The 17263-nt window shown below is 52.5% G+C and overlaps 1 protein-coding gene across 1 annotated transcript in view; it reads right to left on the bottom strand.

Annotated features, from left to right (window-relative positions):
* The window catches only part of MYT1 (myelin transcription factor 1), a 114651-nt gene extending 101073 nt beyond the window's left edge, over positions 1–13578 (bottom strand). Inside the window, exon 1 of the mRNA XM_033187071.1 lies at positions 13307–13578. The gene's annotated coding sequence lies outside the window, so the exon portion shown is untranslated. The remainder of the gene's footprint in view (positions 1–13306) is intronic.
* Between the last annotated feature and the right edge of the window lie 3685 nt (positions 13579–17263).

Below are 17263 nucleotides of genomic sequence, written 5' to 3'. Positions count from 1 at the left end.
AAACCCCGTCTCTACTAAAAATACAAAAAAAATTAGCCGGGTGTGGTGGCGGGCGCCTGTAGTCCCAGCTACTCGGGAGGCTGAGGCAGGAGAATGGCGTGAACTCAGGAGGCAGAGCTTTCAGTGAGCTGAGATCGCACCACTGCACTCCAGCCTGGGCGATAGAGCGAGACTCTGTCTCAAAAAAAAAAAAAAAAAAGGAAAAGCATCATAACTTTTTGTCAGGGGCTCAACATAGCTGCTCAGTTCCTGGGCCACAAGAACAGGCGAGTGCATGACGGCGCACGTGGCTCAGCATGAATCTCTCTGCTGTCCTTATGAGATCACGAGGCCTCTGCCCACTCAGTGGAGGGTGAGTTCCCCAGAAGTGGAGACAGGCTGGCCCTCGTCTCTGTGAGACTCCCCAGAGGCAGCAGCACAGCTCAGCAGGAAGGAGCTTGAGGCCTGGAGTCAGCCAGTCCCGTGTTCGAATCCCAGCTTGGTGTGACCATGGGCAGGTTACTTAACCTTTCTGAAACCCAGTCTCCTCATTTAGAGGGCAGGGTTGTTGTGAGCATTAAATGAGCTTGTGAAGGTCAACACAAGGAACCTGCACACTAAGTGCTCGTTAAAAGCAACCACGAGTGACTGATTCCTCATAGCCTTGTTCCAGGGTGTGGCTAGAGCAGGGCTTCACCCACGTGCACTGGGCCCAGTGCACACCAACAGCCTCCCCGGCCCTTCCCACCCCTGCAGACCCTGCCCCATCTATCCCAGCATCACCTGACCCCCACCCTCACCCCAAAACACTGACATTGAGAGGTCCATAGAGCTCCCCATGGGCAGCCCTGGGGTCACAAAGGCAGATCACAGCCTCGTCCAGAGCAGCTTGTGGTCAGCTTATTCCACACTGGCACTACCCTTTGGCCTCCCCCAGGCCCAGACCTGAGCCCTCCAACATCCAACCGCACACTGCATCCCGGGGGGCTGAATCCACGTGCCCTGGGGAGCTCCTGGAAGTGCCCATTCTCCAAGTCGGTGGTTGTTGGTTCAGTAATGGAGCTGCATCTGGCAGAGCTCATCCCGCGTCCTGTGCTGCACCTGTCCGGCATCTGGCCCGCCCCACTTTCCACCTCTGTGACCTGTAGGGCACCTGTGGCTGCCTGAATCCAGGCTGCTGGGTGGGACTGGCCTACAGGGAGCCAGCTGGGAGTGGGTGTTTGTTCCCCCAACCCTCCCTGTGAGGCCCTGCCCTCGGATCTCCCCACACCCAGATCTCTGCTCCCACAGGACCACCTCCCTTGCAGCCTCCCTGTCTCCTCCACGGCCTGAGGGCTCCCACCCAGCATTAGCCTTAGTGGTTTCTCTACATGGCAACCACATCTTAGTCCCTTTATTCATCTCTCCTCAAATTTCCCAAGCTGAGGGTGACATCTGTCTCCTCCATGGACGCTAACTGACACGAATTCCAACCTTGGCTCTTACACCAAAATAAAGCCTAGATGGATTTACAAAGATTTAAAAGTTTTTAATGTAAATAGTACTAGAAGAAAGCATGGGGGATGGGGAATATTATGAAAAATATTAATTACCTCATGTAATAAAAAGAAAATTATATACAGCAAAACTCCTTAAGTAAAGACAAAAGTCAAATAACAAACCAGGGGAGGTGGTGCCACACACCTGTGGTCCCAGAGGTTGAGATGGGAGGATCCCTTGAGCTCAGGAGTTTGAGACCAGCCTGGGCAACATAGTGAGACCTCTGTCTCCCAAAAGAATTTTTTTTTTTTTTGAGACAGAGTCTCGCTCTGTTGCCCAGGCTGGGGTGCAGTGGCCGGATCTCAGCTCACTGCAAGCTCCGCCTCCTGGGTTCACGCTATTCTCCTGCCTCAGCCTCCCGAGTAGCTGGGACTACAGGCGCCGCCACCTCACCTGGCTAGTTTTTTGGATTTTTTAGTAGAGACGGGGTTTCACCGTGTTAGCCAGGATGGTCTCGATCTCCTGACCTCGTGATCCGCCCGTCTCAGCCTCCCAAAGTGCTGGGATTACAGGCTTGAGCCACCGCACCCGGCCAAGAATTTTTTTTTAAGAAAAAAATGTAAAAAAAAAATCTGCAAGTATTTAGGTGTAAGGCCCTTAATATGTAAACACCCTGTACAAATCAATAAGACAAAGCCCAACAATGCAATAAGAAAAATGTGTCAAGGGTCTGTAATCCCAGTATGCTGGCAGGCCGAGTTGGGCGGATCACGTGAGGTCAGGAGTTCGAGACCACCCTGGCCAATATGGCAAAACCCTGTCTCTAAATTTTGTAAAAATACAAAAATTAGCCAGGTGTGGTGCGCACCTGTAGTTCCAGCTACTTGGTAGGCTGAGGCAGGAGATTCGCTTGAGCCGGGGAGGCAGAGGTTGCAGTGAGCCAAGATCGCACCACTGCACTCCAGCCTGGGCAGCAGAGCGAGACTCCGTCTCGAAAGAAGGAAGGAAGGAAGGAAGGGAGGGAGGGAGGGAGGGAGGGAAGTAGGTCAAGAATATAAATTGTTTACAGAACAGGAGAAAATGACTTTTAAACAAACAAAAGCTTGTTCAACCTGACTCATGGTAGGAGAAACGCAAATCTAAAATGCAGAGAATTTCTCTTTTTAACTCTTAGATTGGAAAGATCCAGTCCAGGTGTGGCGGCTCGGGCCTGGAATCCCAGCAGCTGGGGAGGCCGAGGCAGGAAGATCGCTTGAGCCCAAGAGTTCAAGACCAGCCTGAGCAACACAGTGAGGCCCTGTCTCTATATTTTAAAAAATTAAAGATAAATAAATTTTTAAAAAGAAAGAACCAGAGACTTCACAACACACACTTTAGGAAGGCACAGGCAGCACGACACTGCCCCACCTCCGTGGCACAAGCTCTGTGGCGGGCAGTGTGACAATAAGCCCTTCCGAGTTAAACTTCAGACACCCTTCTGCGTGGCACATCTGCTTTCAGAAATCTGTCCTAAGACGTGCTCACCCTCTGGGAGATGACTCATGTCCAAGGACACCTTTGGCACCACTGTCTGTGAAAAAAAACGTTGAAAGCAACCCGGATGTCCCTCAATAATGGCTAAATCGGTCAGGGACTGCCACACCATGGGTAAGGGGGCCCTAACAATGCTGGACCTCTCCAAGCCATGGGGTTTCATGGAAAGGCACAGTGCAAAGTCTCCTGACAACTGAGGGAGCATGTGTGTTTGTGACGCCCATAACTGAGGGAGCGCGTGTGTTTGTGATGGTCAGAATCACTGTCAAGGACCTGAAAGACAAGCAGAAATGCTTCCTTTTCACCTTACGCAGTTTTTTTGTTTTGCGCATTTTTTAAACTATTATTTATTTTTAAACTTTTGCTTTTTGAATCATCTGGATGTATAACCAATTTCCCCCCAAAAAAGGAAAACAATTTTTTAAAACATTTTTAAATTCCTAACCCTAGGTTGGCCCCAGAGTAATCCTGAAGTGCTGTGGGGAAGGACACACTTCGAGACTCGGGCAATGGGCTGCCACCTCCCGTTCCAGGCCGACCCCCTCGGGGCTCTCCCCACTTCCCAAAATGGATGAGGTCCCCCTGTAAAAACCCCTGGATGGGGTGCAGGTGGGCAAACATGAACAGATGCTGCCACCCTCTGGTGCACAAGGAGGCACACGCAGTCTGGAGACCCCGGGGGCTGATCCTGAAACTTCAGGAAGCACCAAGGTCCCCCAAGAGCCAGTTAAAACCTCATAGGGGTGCTCCAGAGCCATGTTCTGTGTGGCCCAGGGCTCGCTGTGAGGGTCCACTGGGCCACCTCCACATGGTCAGTGCGTTTGCTGTGCTTTGATGTAAAAATAAGTAAATACATAAATAACCAAGTGTCCAGTCCCTCCCTGAGCTGCCTTGGGATAGGGTCGGGTCTGAAGGCTAACTGCTCCCCAGCTGCTGAAGCAAAAAGCAGCCAAGGGCCCTTCCCAAAGCGGCGGTGGACCAAGACCCAAGCTCAAGTTCTAGGAACCCAAGGAGCAAATGCAGAGGACCACGAGGCTGGACAGTGACGTGGTCTCTACGGGCCACGAGGCTGGACAGTGACGTGGTCTCTACGGGCCACGAGGCTGGACAGTGACGTGGTCTCTACGGGCCACGAGGCTGGACAGTGACGTGGTCTCTACGGGCCACGAGGCTGGACAGTGACGTGGTCTCTACGGGCCACGAGGCTGGACAGTGACGTGGTCTCTACGGGCCACGAGGCTGGACAGTGACGTGGTCTCTACGGGCCATGAGGGTGGACACTGAGGGGATCCCTACAGAACACGAGGGTGGACAGTGAGGGGAGTCTCTACGGGACACGAGGCTGGACAGTGACGTGGTCTCTACGGGCCACGAGGCTGGACAGTGACGTGGTCTCTACGGGCCACGAGGCTGGACAGTGACTGGTCTCTACGGGCCATGAGGTGGACACTGAGGGGATCCCTACAGAACACGAGGGTGGACAGTGAGGGGGTCTCTACGGGACACGAGGCTGGACAGTGACGTGGTCTCTACGGCCACGAGGCTGGACAGTGACGTGGTCTCTACGGGCCACGAGGCTGGACAGTGACGTGTCTCTACGGGCCACGAGGGTGGACACTGAGGGGATCCCTACGGGACACGAGGGTGGACAGTGAGGGGAGTCTCTACGGGCCACGAGGCTGGACAGTGACGTGGTCTCTACGGGCCACGAGCTGGACAGTGACGTGGTCTCTACGGGCCACGAGGCTGGACAGTGACGTGGTCTCTACGGGCCACGAGGCTGGACAGTGACGTGGTCTCTACGGGCCACGAGGCTGGACAGTGACGTGGTCTCTACGGGCCACGAGGCTGGACAGTGACGTGGTCTCTACGGGCCATGAGGCTGGACAGTGACGTGGTCTCTACGGGCCATGAGGCTGGGCACTGAGGGGATCTCTACAGAACATGAGGGTGGATAGTGAGGGGGTCTCTACAGGACAGGAGAGGGGCCAGGACAAGTCTGGGACAGGGGAGGATGTGACCCCCACGAAGTCCCCTAAACCTGGGCTCAGTGTGGAGTCTCAGCCTCACCCTCATGGGCTGTGCAGCCCCTCTTGGCCCACCTGCAACAACCTGCAGCCCTGCGAACAACTGTCCACAGCCCAGCAGCTGTCCTCATCTGGCCTCGTGCCCAGCCCAGAGCACATGCCCAGCTAAACACAGAGCAGCACAGTGCCAGTGTGGCCACCAGATGGCCCATATCATCTGCTTCCCAGGGTAACATTGCAGGGCATCCACACTGGGCGTGTTCACCCCTAGCGTGTCAATACTCCAGTGCCTCCATGCACACATGCACACGCCTGGATACTCCAGTACCTCTACGTACCTCTACGCACACACAGGCACACACCTCGATACTCCAGTACCTCTACGCACACACGAACACACCTGGAGCCCAGGATTACCAGTGGCCATTGCCATTGCCCTTGTGCTGAACAAGAACGTGTCAGTGGTCCAGGACAAATGCACCAAAATTCCACCTTTACCATCCAGCATAGGCTTCCACACGACCTCTTGTTCTTCCTGAGCGACCCCTGCCAGGAGGCGCAGAGGCCCCACTGGCCTCCCCAGAAGTGGGCATGCCTCTGTCACATTCACCCGGTTCTCTGTTCTCAGGCCCAGGGGTTAAAATCAACACAAGTTCAATAAAACCTCTGGCATGAGGGTCATAGTTTTGTTTTCAAAATGTGTGCTTTAACCTTTTCCAGAATTAGGCCTTTTGTAAAAAGCCTCCCCCTGCCTTTAGGAAAACAGTTCAAAGGTTCTCCATGACCCAGTCCCTCCTTCCCCTACCCCCCACTCCTGGGACACCTGCTTGTGTGGTTTCCTCTGTCTGGAGCAACCCCTTCCACGCACACTGCATGGGACTCTTAGGGTTGCCATAATAAAGGACCCCAGACTGGCTTAAACAATAGAAAATTATTCCCTCTTAGTTCTGGAGGCCGGAAGTCTGGAATCAAGTAGTGGCTGCATTGCCTCCGAAGACTCCAGAGACGACCCTTCCTCACCTCCTCCAGCTTCTAGCAGTCGTTGGCAATCCTTGACGCTCCCTGGCTCACAGACGCGTCCCTCCAGCCTCCCCACTTCTGTCTTCACACAGCGCTGCCCCCTGCATCTTCTGTGTTTGGGTCCACACTGCCCTCTTCTTGTAAAGACACCCCAGTCCACTATGGCCTCAAATTGACTAAATCTGCAAAGACCCTACTTCCAAACAAGGTCACACTCACAGGTGCTGGGGGTTGAGACTCCAGTGTATCTTTTTTTTTTTTTTTTTTTTGAGGCGGAGTCTCGCTCTGTCGCCCAGGCTGGAGTGCAGTGGCCGGATCTCGGCTCACTGCAAGCTCCGCCTCCTGGGTTTACACCATTCTCCTGCCTCAGCCTCCCGAGTAGCTGGGACTACAGGCGCCCGCCACGTCGCCCGGCTAGTTTTTGTATTTTTAGTAGAGACGGGGTTTCACCGTGTTCGCCAGGATGGTCTCGATCTCCTGACCTCGTGATCCGCCCGTCTCGGCCTCCCAAAGTGCTGGGATTACAGGCTTGAGCCACCGCGCCCGGCCCAGTGTATCTTTTTTTTAGACAGAGTCTCACTCTGTCGCCAGGCTGGAGGGCAGTGGCGCGATCACAGCTCATTGCAACCTCTGCCTCCCAGGTTCAAATGATTCTCCAGCCTCAGCCTCCCGAGTAGCTGGGACTACAGGCGTGTGCCACCACGCCCAGCTAATTTTTGTATTTTTTTAGTAGAGACAGGGTTTCATTATGTTGGCCAGGATGGTCTCGATCTCTTGACCTCGTGATCCACCCGCCTCGGCCTCCCAAAGTGCCGGGATTATAGGCGTGAGACACCGTGCCCGGCCGAAACTCCAACATATCTTTTAGGAGACACAACTCAACCCTCAACACTAACGAATGAAGAAGACTTGAGCATTAGAGCCCAGTTCCAAGGAGGACCCAAACCACTGTCGACAATCCAGGATGCTGGAATAGACACAAAACTGGTCAATATCCACAAAATACTTCATTCCTCTGGACAAAACTCCTTTGCAGTCCTACGAACAAGAACTGTTGGCATTACTATCAGCTTTCCAAAACTGTCCCACCCAAAGGGCTGCTCTGGTTCTGGCCCTGGCTGGGCAGCCTCCATCCTCTCCAACCTTTGGCCCCCACGTGTCCCCAAGGCCCCTGGGAGGCTCCCCATCACCAGCTTGGCCAGGCCCCAGTGGCCTGGATCTTCCCACACATGTGGTGATGGACGAGGCTCAGAGGGGTCTGTGGGACAGGATTTAACAGGTCTCAAGTGTCTCAAACTAATCTGGGCCCCCAGTGAGGCTGACTGAGGCCTCAGCTGCTTCCTAGTGGGGCAGGTGGAGCATAAGGCTCTGAGAGCAGCACCCGTGGTCTTGCCCTGCGTCTTAAACAGGAGGGGAGACGGTGGAGTGGCATCTGGGCAGGTGCCTGGAGCCAGGAGGGACAGTAGATGAGGGAGGTGTTACACACCAGGCAGGAGCCTGAGGATGGCCAGAAGGACCAGGACCAAGCAGGGGCCAATGCAGCACAAGGGGCTCCAGGAATGACAGCCAGAGGGGCTGTGATTTGAGTGAAGGTGTCATTCCTGGAATATGGGGAGTTCAAGACCAGCCTGGGCAACACAGTGAGATCCCGTCTCTACTAAAAATTAAAAATTAGCCAGGTGTGGTGGCACACACTTCTGGTTCCAGCTACTGGGAAGGCTGAGATGTAGGATCACTTTGCCGGAAGTTGAGGCTACAGTGAGCCCTGATGTGACCCACTCCACTCCTACCTAAGCAACAGAGCAAGACTCTGTCTCCAAAAAGAAAAGAATGCCCATTTAACAGAACTCTTTGAGAAAACTGAAGAAGAGGGACTGTCTCCCAACTCATTCGTTGAGGCCAGCATTACTCTGATACCAAACGCATCACAAGAAAAAAAATTACAGACCAATATCCCTTATAAACAGAGATGTAAAAATCATTAACAAAATTTTAGTAAATCAAAATCCATCAATATTTTTAAAAATACTATAATATAACCAAGCAGGGTTTATTCCAGAATGCAAGGTTGGTTTAACAAAATCAGTGTGATTCATTATATTAACAAACTAAAAAAGGAAACACATGATTATCATAATAGATGCAGAAAAAGCATTTGACAAAATCTAAAATCCATTCCTCATAAAGACTCTCAGCAAACTAGGAATAGGAAGAATGTGTCAGCCTGATATGAAAAACCCAAGGTAAGTCATACTCCACAATGTCTCCCCTCAGAGCAGGACGGAGGCAAGGATGTCCACTTCTACTCAACACTGCACTGGACATTCCAACCAAACCAATAAGGTAAGAAAAAGAAACAAAAGGTGTCCAGATTAAAAAAAAAAAAAAAATGTCTAATTCACAGACCTGATCATCTGTGTAGAAAGTTGGATATAATCTACAAAAAAGCTACTAGAACTAATAAGCAACTTCAACAAAGTTTCAGGATACAAAATCAATACACAAAAATCTATGGGATTTCTATATCCTAGGAACGAACGATCAAATGAAAGTTTTTAAAAATAATGCTATTTTGGCCGGGCGCGGTGGCTTAAGCCTGTAATCCCAGCACTTTGGGAGGCCAAGACGGGTGGATCACAAGGTCAGGAGATTGAGACCATCCTGGCTAACATGGTGAAACCCCGTCTCTACTAAAAAAATACAAAAAACTAGCCGGGCGAGGTGGCGGGCGCCTGTAGTGCCAGCTACTCGGGAGGCTGAGGCAGGAGAATGGCGTAAACCCGGGAGGCGGAGCTTGCAGTGAGCCGAGATCCGGCCACTGCACTCCAGCCTGGGTAACAGAGCAAGACTCCATCTCAAAAAAAAAAAAAAAAAATGCTATTTATAATTGCATCAAAACTTATGAAATACCTGGAAATACAACTGACAAAAGCTGTACAAGACCTGTACATTAAAAGTTGTAAAACTGCTGAGAGAAATTAAGGATGTAAATAATAGTCACGCTGTGTTCATGGATCAGAAAACTCAGTATGTCGGTTCCACCCAAACTGATCTATAGATTTAACGCAATTAAAATCGCAAGAGGCTTTTTTGTGGAAAGTAACAAACTGATTCTAAAATTTGCATAGAAATTTGCAAAGAACCTAGAATCCCCTAAACAACTTTGAAAAACAAAGTTGGAGGACTCACACTACCTGACCTCAAAACAGACTATAAAGCTATAGTAATCAAGATAGTGTAGTATTTGAGCCAGGCGCGGTGGCTCACGCCTGTAATCCCAGCACTTTGGGAGGCCAAGGTGGGCAGATCACGACGTCAGGAGATCGAGACCATCCTGGCTAACACGGTGAAACCCCATCTCTACTAAAAATACAAAAAAATTAGCTGGGTATGGTGGTGCACACCTGTAATCCCAGCTACTTGGGAGGCTGAGGCAGGAGAATCGCTTGAACCCGGGAGGCAGAGGTTGCAGTGAGCCGAGATCGCACCACTGCACTCTATCCTGGGCCATAGAGGGAGACTCCGTTTCAAGAAAAAAAAAAATGAAATCCTAAGCCCCCCACCACCTGAACAGACCCCCTCTTGGCCAGGGGGACCCCAGAAAACCTTAAAAACTGAATTCCTGGCCATGACGGGAAGGGAAGTTGGACACATCTGATCATACACCTCAAGCATTAATGTTAAAATAGATTTCATAAGACTAACAAAACAAACCCTTTGTGACAATATCAAATTATAAACAGGACCTAAGGCCATGCCAGACAGGAGTTAAGTCACACACCCCTATGGGTTAAGAGGCTTATATCTTAACTCAAAACGTTCGTTTCTGCTGACTCCAAATTTTTTTTTTTTTTTTTGAGACGGAGTCTTGCTCTGTCGCCCAGGCTGGAGTGCAGTGGCCGGATCTCAGCTCACTGCAAGCTCCGCCTCCCGGGTTCACGCTATTCTCCTGCCTCAGCCTCCGGAGTAGCTGGGACTACAGGCGCCCGCCACCTCGCCCGGCTAGTTTTTTTGTATTTTTTAGTAGAGACGGGGTTTCACCGTGTTAGCCAGGATGGTCTCGATCTCCTGACCTCGTGATCCACCCGTCTCGGCCTCCCAAAGTGCTGGGATTACAGGCTTGAGCCACCACGCCCGGCGACTCCAAATTTTTAAATAGAACTTTACTCCTTTAACCAGTTGCAAATTAAAGAATCTCTGAATCCACCTCAAAACTGTACTCCCTGCTTCAAGATACCCTGCCATGTGGGGCCAAACCAATGTCTACCTTCTATGTACTGATTTATGTCTTTTCACGTAACTCCTGCCTCTCTGAAATCTATGAAACCAAAGTGTAACCTGACTGCCAGGGGCACACTTTCTCAGGACCTCTCGAAACTGTGTTTTCCAGGCCATGGTCACTCATACTGACTCAGAAAAAAACCTCTGAAATATTTTACAGGGTGTTTTTCTCCATTAACATTATTGAGTTCTGAGAGTTCTTGATATATTCTTGATACAAGTCCTTTATCAAATACGTGATTTGCAAAAATTTTCTTACAGCCTTGGGCTTGTATTTTCATTTCCTTCATTTTCTTGGCAGTGTCTTTGGAAGAGCAGAAGTTCTTAATTTTGATGAAACAATTTATTATTTATTTGATGGATTATGTTTTGATATCCTATCTAATAATGCTTTGCCTGATCTAAGTTTGCAAAGGTTTTCTCCTATGTCCTCTTATAGAAGTTTTATAATTTTAGGTTTTACATTTAGGTTTATGATCCATGTTGACTTAATATTTTAATATAGTACAAAGTATGGATCAAAGTTCATTTTTTGCATATGTTTTGCAAAGTTTCATTTTTTCCAACTGTTTAGCATCATTTACCGATAACAAAACTTGCCTTTACTGAATTGCCTTTGCACCTTTGTTGAAAATCAGTTGCTCATATTTGTGGGTCTATTTCTGGTCTCTCTAATTTGTTCTATTGATCTGTCTATCTTGATGCAAATACCACACTGTCTTTTTTAAAAATGTTATTTCTTTTATCATGATACTTCTTTTTCTTTTTTTTTTTTTTTTTTTTTTGACAGTGTCTTACTTCGTCACCCAGGCTGGAGTGCAGTAGTGAGATCTCAGCTCACTGCAACCTCCTCCTCCCAGGTTCAAGTGATTCTTGTGCCTCAGCTTCCTGGGTAGCTGGAATTACAGGTGTGAGCCACCATGCCCAGCTAATTTTTTTGTATTTTTAGTAGAGACAGGGTTTCACCATGTTGGCCAGGCTGGTCTCGAACTCCTGACCTCAAGTGATCCACCCACCTCGGCCTCCCCAGGAGCTGAGAACTCTGGCAGGGAGGCTCTGTGGTGTAGGAATCCCAGGTCTCCAGCCATGTCTGAAAAACAGTATTAACCCGTGGCTTCACCCCAGGTTTGAAACACCTGATTGTTCTTCAAAAACACCTGCTATCGTTTGGATGTTTGTCCCCGAACCTCATGTTGAAATTTGTTCCCCGATGTTGGAGGTGGGGCCTGGTGGGAGGTGTTCAGGTCATGGGGAAGGATCCAGAATGAATGGTTTAATGCCCTCCTCACGGTGATGGGTGAGTTCTTGCTCTATCAGTTCCCATGAGAGCTGGTTGGTTTTATTGTTTGTTTTTTGGTTTTTGTTTTTTTTTTTTTTTGAGACAGAGTCTCGCTCTGTCGCCCAGGCTGGAGTGCAGTGATGTAATCTCGGCTCACTGCAAGCTCTGCCTCCTGGGTTCACGCCATTCTCCTGCCTCAGCCTTCCGAGTAGCTGGGACTACAGGCGCCCATTGATCTCCTGACCTTGTGATCCGCTCTCCTCGGCCTCCCAAAGTGCTGGGATTACAGGCGTGAGCCACTGCGCCCGGCCAGGGCTGGTTGTTTTTAAAAAGCCTGGCATCTCCCCTCTCTCTCGCCTCTTCTCTTACCATCAGGCACCTCCCGCCATGAGTGAAAGCTCCCTGAGGCCTCCCCAGAAGCAGATGCCGGCACCATGTTTCCCGTACACCCTGCAGAATCGTGAGCCAAACAAACCTCTTTTATCATGACCCAGCCTCTATCCTTGCTCCTCACCTAGGAAAAAGAAAAAGAAATTACCCAGCCTCAGATATTCCTTCATAGCACCACAAAACTAGGACAATATTGGTGCCCAGACTCCAACCCAGACCAAGCACATCAGAGCCTGGGCAGGGGGGTGGAGCCAGCTCTAGTGAGCTCCCAAAGTACCCAGGGGATTCTACTGCACATCCAGGGTGGAGAACATGGCCACAGATAGTCCAGACAAAAATATTCTTTATATGATTAGCACAGAGTTGTTTTTTTGTTGTTGTTTAAACTCAGTGGCAAGAGCAGCACACAAGAGTTTTAACAGGAGTTGTAGTTTTCACCATTAAGAATATTTACCTGCTATTGGAATCCAGGTACACACATTTACCCTGGGTTTAATTTGCTATGTAAAATTGATGTGGTTCTTTTACAAATTGCTGGCAAGTTGGCCAGGCGCGGTGGCTCAAGCCTGTAATCCCAGCACTTTGGGAGGCCGAGACGGGCGGATCACGAGGTCAGGAGATTGAGACCATCCTGGCTAACACGGTGAAACCCCGTCTCTATTAAAAATACAAAAACTAGCCGAGCGAGGTGGCGGGCGCCTGTAGTCCCAGCTACTTGGGAGGCTGAGGCAGGAGAATGGTGGAAACCCGGGAGGCGGAGCTTGCAGTGAGCTGAGATCCGGCCACTGCACTCCAGTCCGGGCGACAAAGCGAGACTCCGCCTCAAAAAAAAAAAAAAAAAAAAAATTGCTGGCAAGTTGAGGTTGGGGCCACCACAAAACAAGTCTCCAGCATGACAAAGGTCACAGTTGCGTGTCTGGGCTGTCAACACCAGAATGGAGCTCCTTGTGGGCAGGGGCTGGCTTGCCCCTTGTCTTAGTCTGTTTCCTGCTGCTTGTAACAGAAACTGGGCAATTTAAAAGGAACAGAATGTATTTATATATCTGAAACTGGGTAATTTAAAAGAAACAAAATGTATTTCTTACAGGTCTGGGGGCTCCGAAGTCCAAAGTCAATGGGCCACATCTGGTGAGGCTTTCTTGCTGGTGGCAACCCCGGAGTCCCAAGGCAGTGCAGGGCGTCACAGGGTGAGGGGCTGAGCGTGCCGGCTCAGGTCTCCCTCTTCTTACAAAGCCACCAGCCCCACTCCTATGATAACCCATTCATCTATAAATAAATTAATCCATTCATGAGGGCAGAGCTCTCGTGGCCCACTCACCTCTTAAACGCCCCGCCTCTCAATACTGCCGCATTGGGGATGAAATTCCAACTTGAGTTTCGGAGGGGACAAATATTCAAACCACAGCATCCTTAAACCATCCGAGACCGGCCTGCCTGCCCCCATGCCCACTCGAAAATGAGTGCCGCGCAGCCACGGCAGTCCTGTCACCGAGCCCGAAGCTCCAGCACCGCGGCCTCCCTGGGGGGGGTACCCGGGCTATGCGGGAAGGTGCAGAGAGCCCTGGGCGGGGTTCCCGGAAGCCGCGCCCGCCCCCGCCCTACTGAACGGTCCTTTTCCTCTGCAGCAGTTCTCCGCGCTGGCCACTGGGGGTCAGGGTCGGGCCGCACCGCGCAGAGCCTGCCCGAGCCAGGCGCCCCCACCCCGGCCAAGGGAAAACGGCGGCCGCTCTGTGGTTCGGCAGAACTAGTCCAGAACAGTGGGGCTTGGAAGTGCTTCCCCTCCATGGCGAAGCCAGCGCTGGCCTGCTGCTCTCCCAATTCTTTGCCCAGGCTAAGAAGCAAGCGCGCGCGCACACACGCACACACGCACTCTCTCTCTCTCTTCCCCCTCCACTACCTCCGGGAAGTTCTCCCTGCCTGTGGCTTGCAGCTCGCGCCGCGCACCAGCCTCCCGTCCTACTCACAGCTGACTTGAGATCAGTGTTCCCGCCAAGCGTCCACCTGAGCTGCCCAGGCCCAAGGCTGAAACCCCACACCAGGTCCAGAGCAGCGCGGGCAGGTGGGACCTCAGACGGGGCTCCCTCAGTGCTGCACCCTGGCCCAACATGGGCAAGCCTCCAGCCTGAGACAGGAAAATGATGATCCCCATTTGACAAGTGAGGAAGCAGAGGCTCAGAGAGGTTGGGTAACTCACCCTGGGCCACACAGCAAGGAAAACGCCAGTCCCAGACCTGTACTCCTGGCCTCCCCCTGGTCTGCTCCCTCAGGAGACTGTCTAGGCCACGATGGCACCCTTGACTGGCCTGAATCTGGAGCACAGGCCCACAGGGCTCTTTACCCGGGTTCCACTGTCACAGTCCCCAGGCCATATCCCCATGAGCACAGTTTGGACCGTGGAGCAGTCTCTGGCCTGACCACAGGCAGCACCCCGGGGCTCCACGTGCCTTTGGGGTGCACTCAAGTGGGCGGGGAAGAGGGGCCTAGAGACCCACCTCAGCCTCCTTTGTCCTGCGTGAGCAAGGCCCCACTCACCTCCCCTGAGCAGCCAGGGATGCGGACGGAGCCTCTGCAGGCAGAAAACACGTCCCAGGTGATAAATATGAGGTCTCCCTGGTGAGAGTGTGGGCCCCCCACATTCGACCCTGCTGGAGTCCTGGAGAGGACGCCACAGGCTCTGGGAAGCTCCACGCGGAAGCTGAGTGCCCCGCTGCTCTGTGGTTATTAAGCACACTCCAGGGAAACTCCATCAGAGCCTCCTGTTCTCATCTGCTAAATGGGATGCCGGTCGTACTGCTCCCTGGGTCATTGTGGGGACAAAATGAAACACAGATGTGTTTTTAGCTGTCAGCACCCGGCACACAGGAGGCATTCAGAACCAGAGATAGACCAGGAGGAGGCTCAGATCCCAGGAGTCGGCAAAGGTGGAGATGGAAGTGAAGTGGGGATGGGGCCCAGCCATGCTGGAGGAACTGGGGCTGTCTTCTGGCTGAGCCCAGGCCTGCCCCCCACCCATCAGGGTGCACTCATGCCCCGCACAGCTTTGCCCCTGGCCCCCCACCTCAGGGTGGGCTCATGCCCAGCACAGCTTCTCCTGAAGGGGGCACTCTGTCATATGTCCCCCGGGTAGACCCTACTGATAAAAGGTTTGTCCAGGACCAAGAAATTTCCTGGGATGGGGGCATTCAGTGCTAAAAGCTGGACAGTCCCAGGCCAACCCAGACTGTTGGTCACCTTTCCTGCAGAGGGGACGTAAGAGGTCACAAGGTCACCAGGCTGATGCTTCTGAGAGGGTACAGCCAAGATGGACACCGAGTCCTGTGCTCACAGTATCCTCACCAGGCTGCCATGGCTTCTGGAGGGCAAGGCCATGACTTGCCTTACATGTGAGCAGTGGGGTCTGAGCCGGGGCTGCGACTCCCCTCACCCAGACTGGGCAGGGACACACCCTCTCCCAGGAGAGGAGGGCTCCTCAGGCTTCAGGAAGAGGCCCAGGAAGGAGGAGCCCCAGGGTCCGGGGCTGGAGACGAAGCTCAAAAGACGCACAGCACAGACACAGCGCTGCCCAGCTGGCCTGGAGTCCCGGGGGAGGCGGAGAGGGGCCATGATGAAGAGCTTGGAGAGGGCCCTAGGCACAAGAAGTGGGCCCTGACCCGGACAGGAGGCAACCATTAAGCTGACGCCTGGGGCTGAGCTGGCGTCCCCAAGACCCCCTGTGCAGTGGGCCGTGGCCAGCCTCCCATACCTCTGTCCACCTCCTCTGTCCCGTCCCTAGGCTTGCCTGGACTTTGCTCTCCTCCAAGACTGAAGCAATGAAGATCCTCATGCCACAGCCCCTGCAGACCCTCATCTGCCCTCAGGGGGCCTCCAGCCTGAGCCCTGGCTCCCCTTGATCCCCACCCGGCCTTTTATACGGTGCCCTTGCCCAGCCCAGAGCCCTGACTGCCTAGGTCTGGCCCAGACCACGTTTTTGGCTTCTGCGTCAAAAGCCATTAAGCTAAACGCCACCACCGCTCTTCCGAGACTGCCGTGTTCTCTTAAATCATCCCATAAACACAAGGTGGATGGTGACGTGGCCCACGCCATGCTCAGCTTAGGGTGGGGTCCCGACTCCCTCACGCTCCAAGAAGGCTCGGCCAGATGAGGGGCGGCATCACCCTGGTGAGCCCAAATTGGCTCAAAATTCCAGAAGCCAAAAAGATGACAACATGGTGTTAGAATTGTGAGCACCACAGCTGCAGGACCATTGAGGTGCTGGCGGCAGCCCCATGTCCCCACCTCCATCCCCAGCTCAGGGTGGCAGCCCAAAGGCCACAGGACCCAGCTGGGGGAACGGCCCGTCTTCCCCTACTGACTTGGCCTCGTCCATTGATGACTGAGGCCACAGTTGTGGGGGTGGAAAGCGAGGGAGCTGCCCAGTCCTAGATTCAAACCTCTGTCTACCTCGTCGGGTACCAAAAGCTATGGTGACCACGGAGCCTGCACAGCTAGACTCATGGCAGACACGTCTGCTGCAGGACCTGCAGGCCAGGCAGAATCTAGGTCAGCCCAGGGGAGGGGCAGATCCAGCTCCTGCCCTTCCCCCCTGCAGACCACATTTTGGAGCTGGATATAGGCTGAGGTCACAGGCAAGGAAAACTGAGCCCTGCAAGGCCACATACACCACCTCACACCTCACCTCACCTGCACCACTGCACAGCCGTGCCACAGCTCACCAACACCAAGGCACGCCTGTGCCACAGCAGCAGCCTGGAGCCTCCACATGGCTTTCAAACATGCCCACTCCAGCACAGGGACGTCTGCACAGCCACTGAACCTCAGCAGGGATGCAGTTGCTATGACAACCTCAAGACTTTAAAAACCTGCTCTTGCCAGTTCTGCCTCTCCTGGTAAAAGCCTCCTCCACCTGCCATCCCTGGAACATCCCTGGGGATGGAGGAGGGAGGCCATCGAAGACCTGCTGTGATGTGTCAAGCAGTCTCCTCCCTACTGCCCTGGGCTGAGCACACTGGGATGGGGACAGGGTAGACCCAGAACCTGGCCCAGGACTCCATGAGGGCTGTGCAGGAAAGACAGATGTGTGTGTCTGGTAGGGCATGTGACAAACAGCGCCAGGACAAATGGAGAAACTGAGGCCCCTTCTGACTTATAAAGGTTTATTTGCTTCTCAGAGCTGAACCATCATTCACATGTCTTTCTAGCTCAGTTCCTCTGACAAAAAACCCACCAGACTCTGGAAGTACAGCCCATCCTCCTGCCTGGCCAAACGTTCCAGACT

Source organism: Trachypithecus francoisi, unplaced genomic scaffold (assembly GCF_009764315.1).
Source record: "Trachypithecus francoisi isolate TF-2019V2 unplaced genomic scaffold, Tfra_2.0 Lachesis_group21, whole genome shotgun sequence".
Classification (NCBI taxonomy): Eukaryota; Metazoa; Chordata; class Mammalia; order Primates; family Cercopithecidae; genus Trachypithecus; species Trachypithecus francoisi.
The sequence above is the reverse complement of the archived record's forward strand: the minus strand, read 5'-3'. Positions and strand labels throughout refer to the sequence as shown.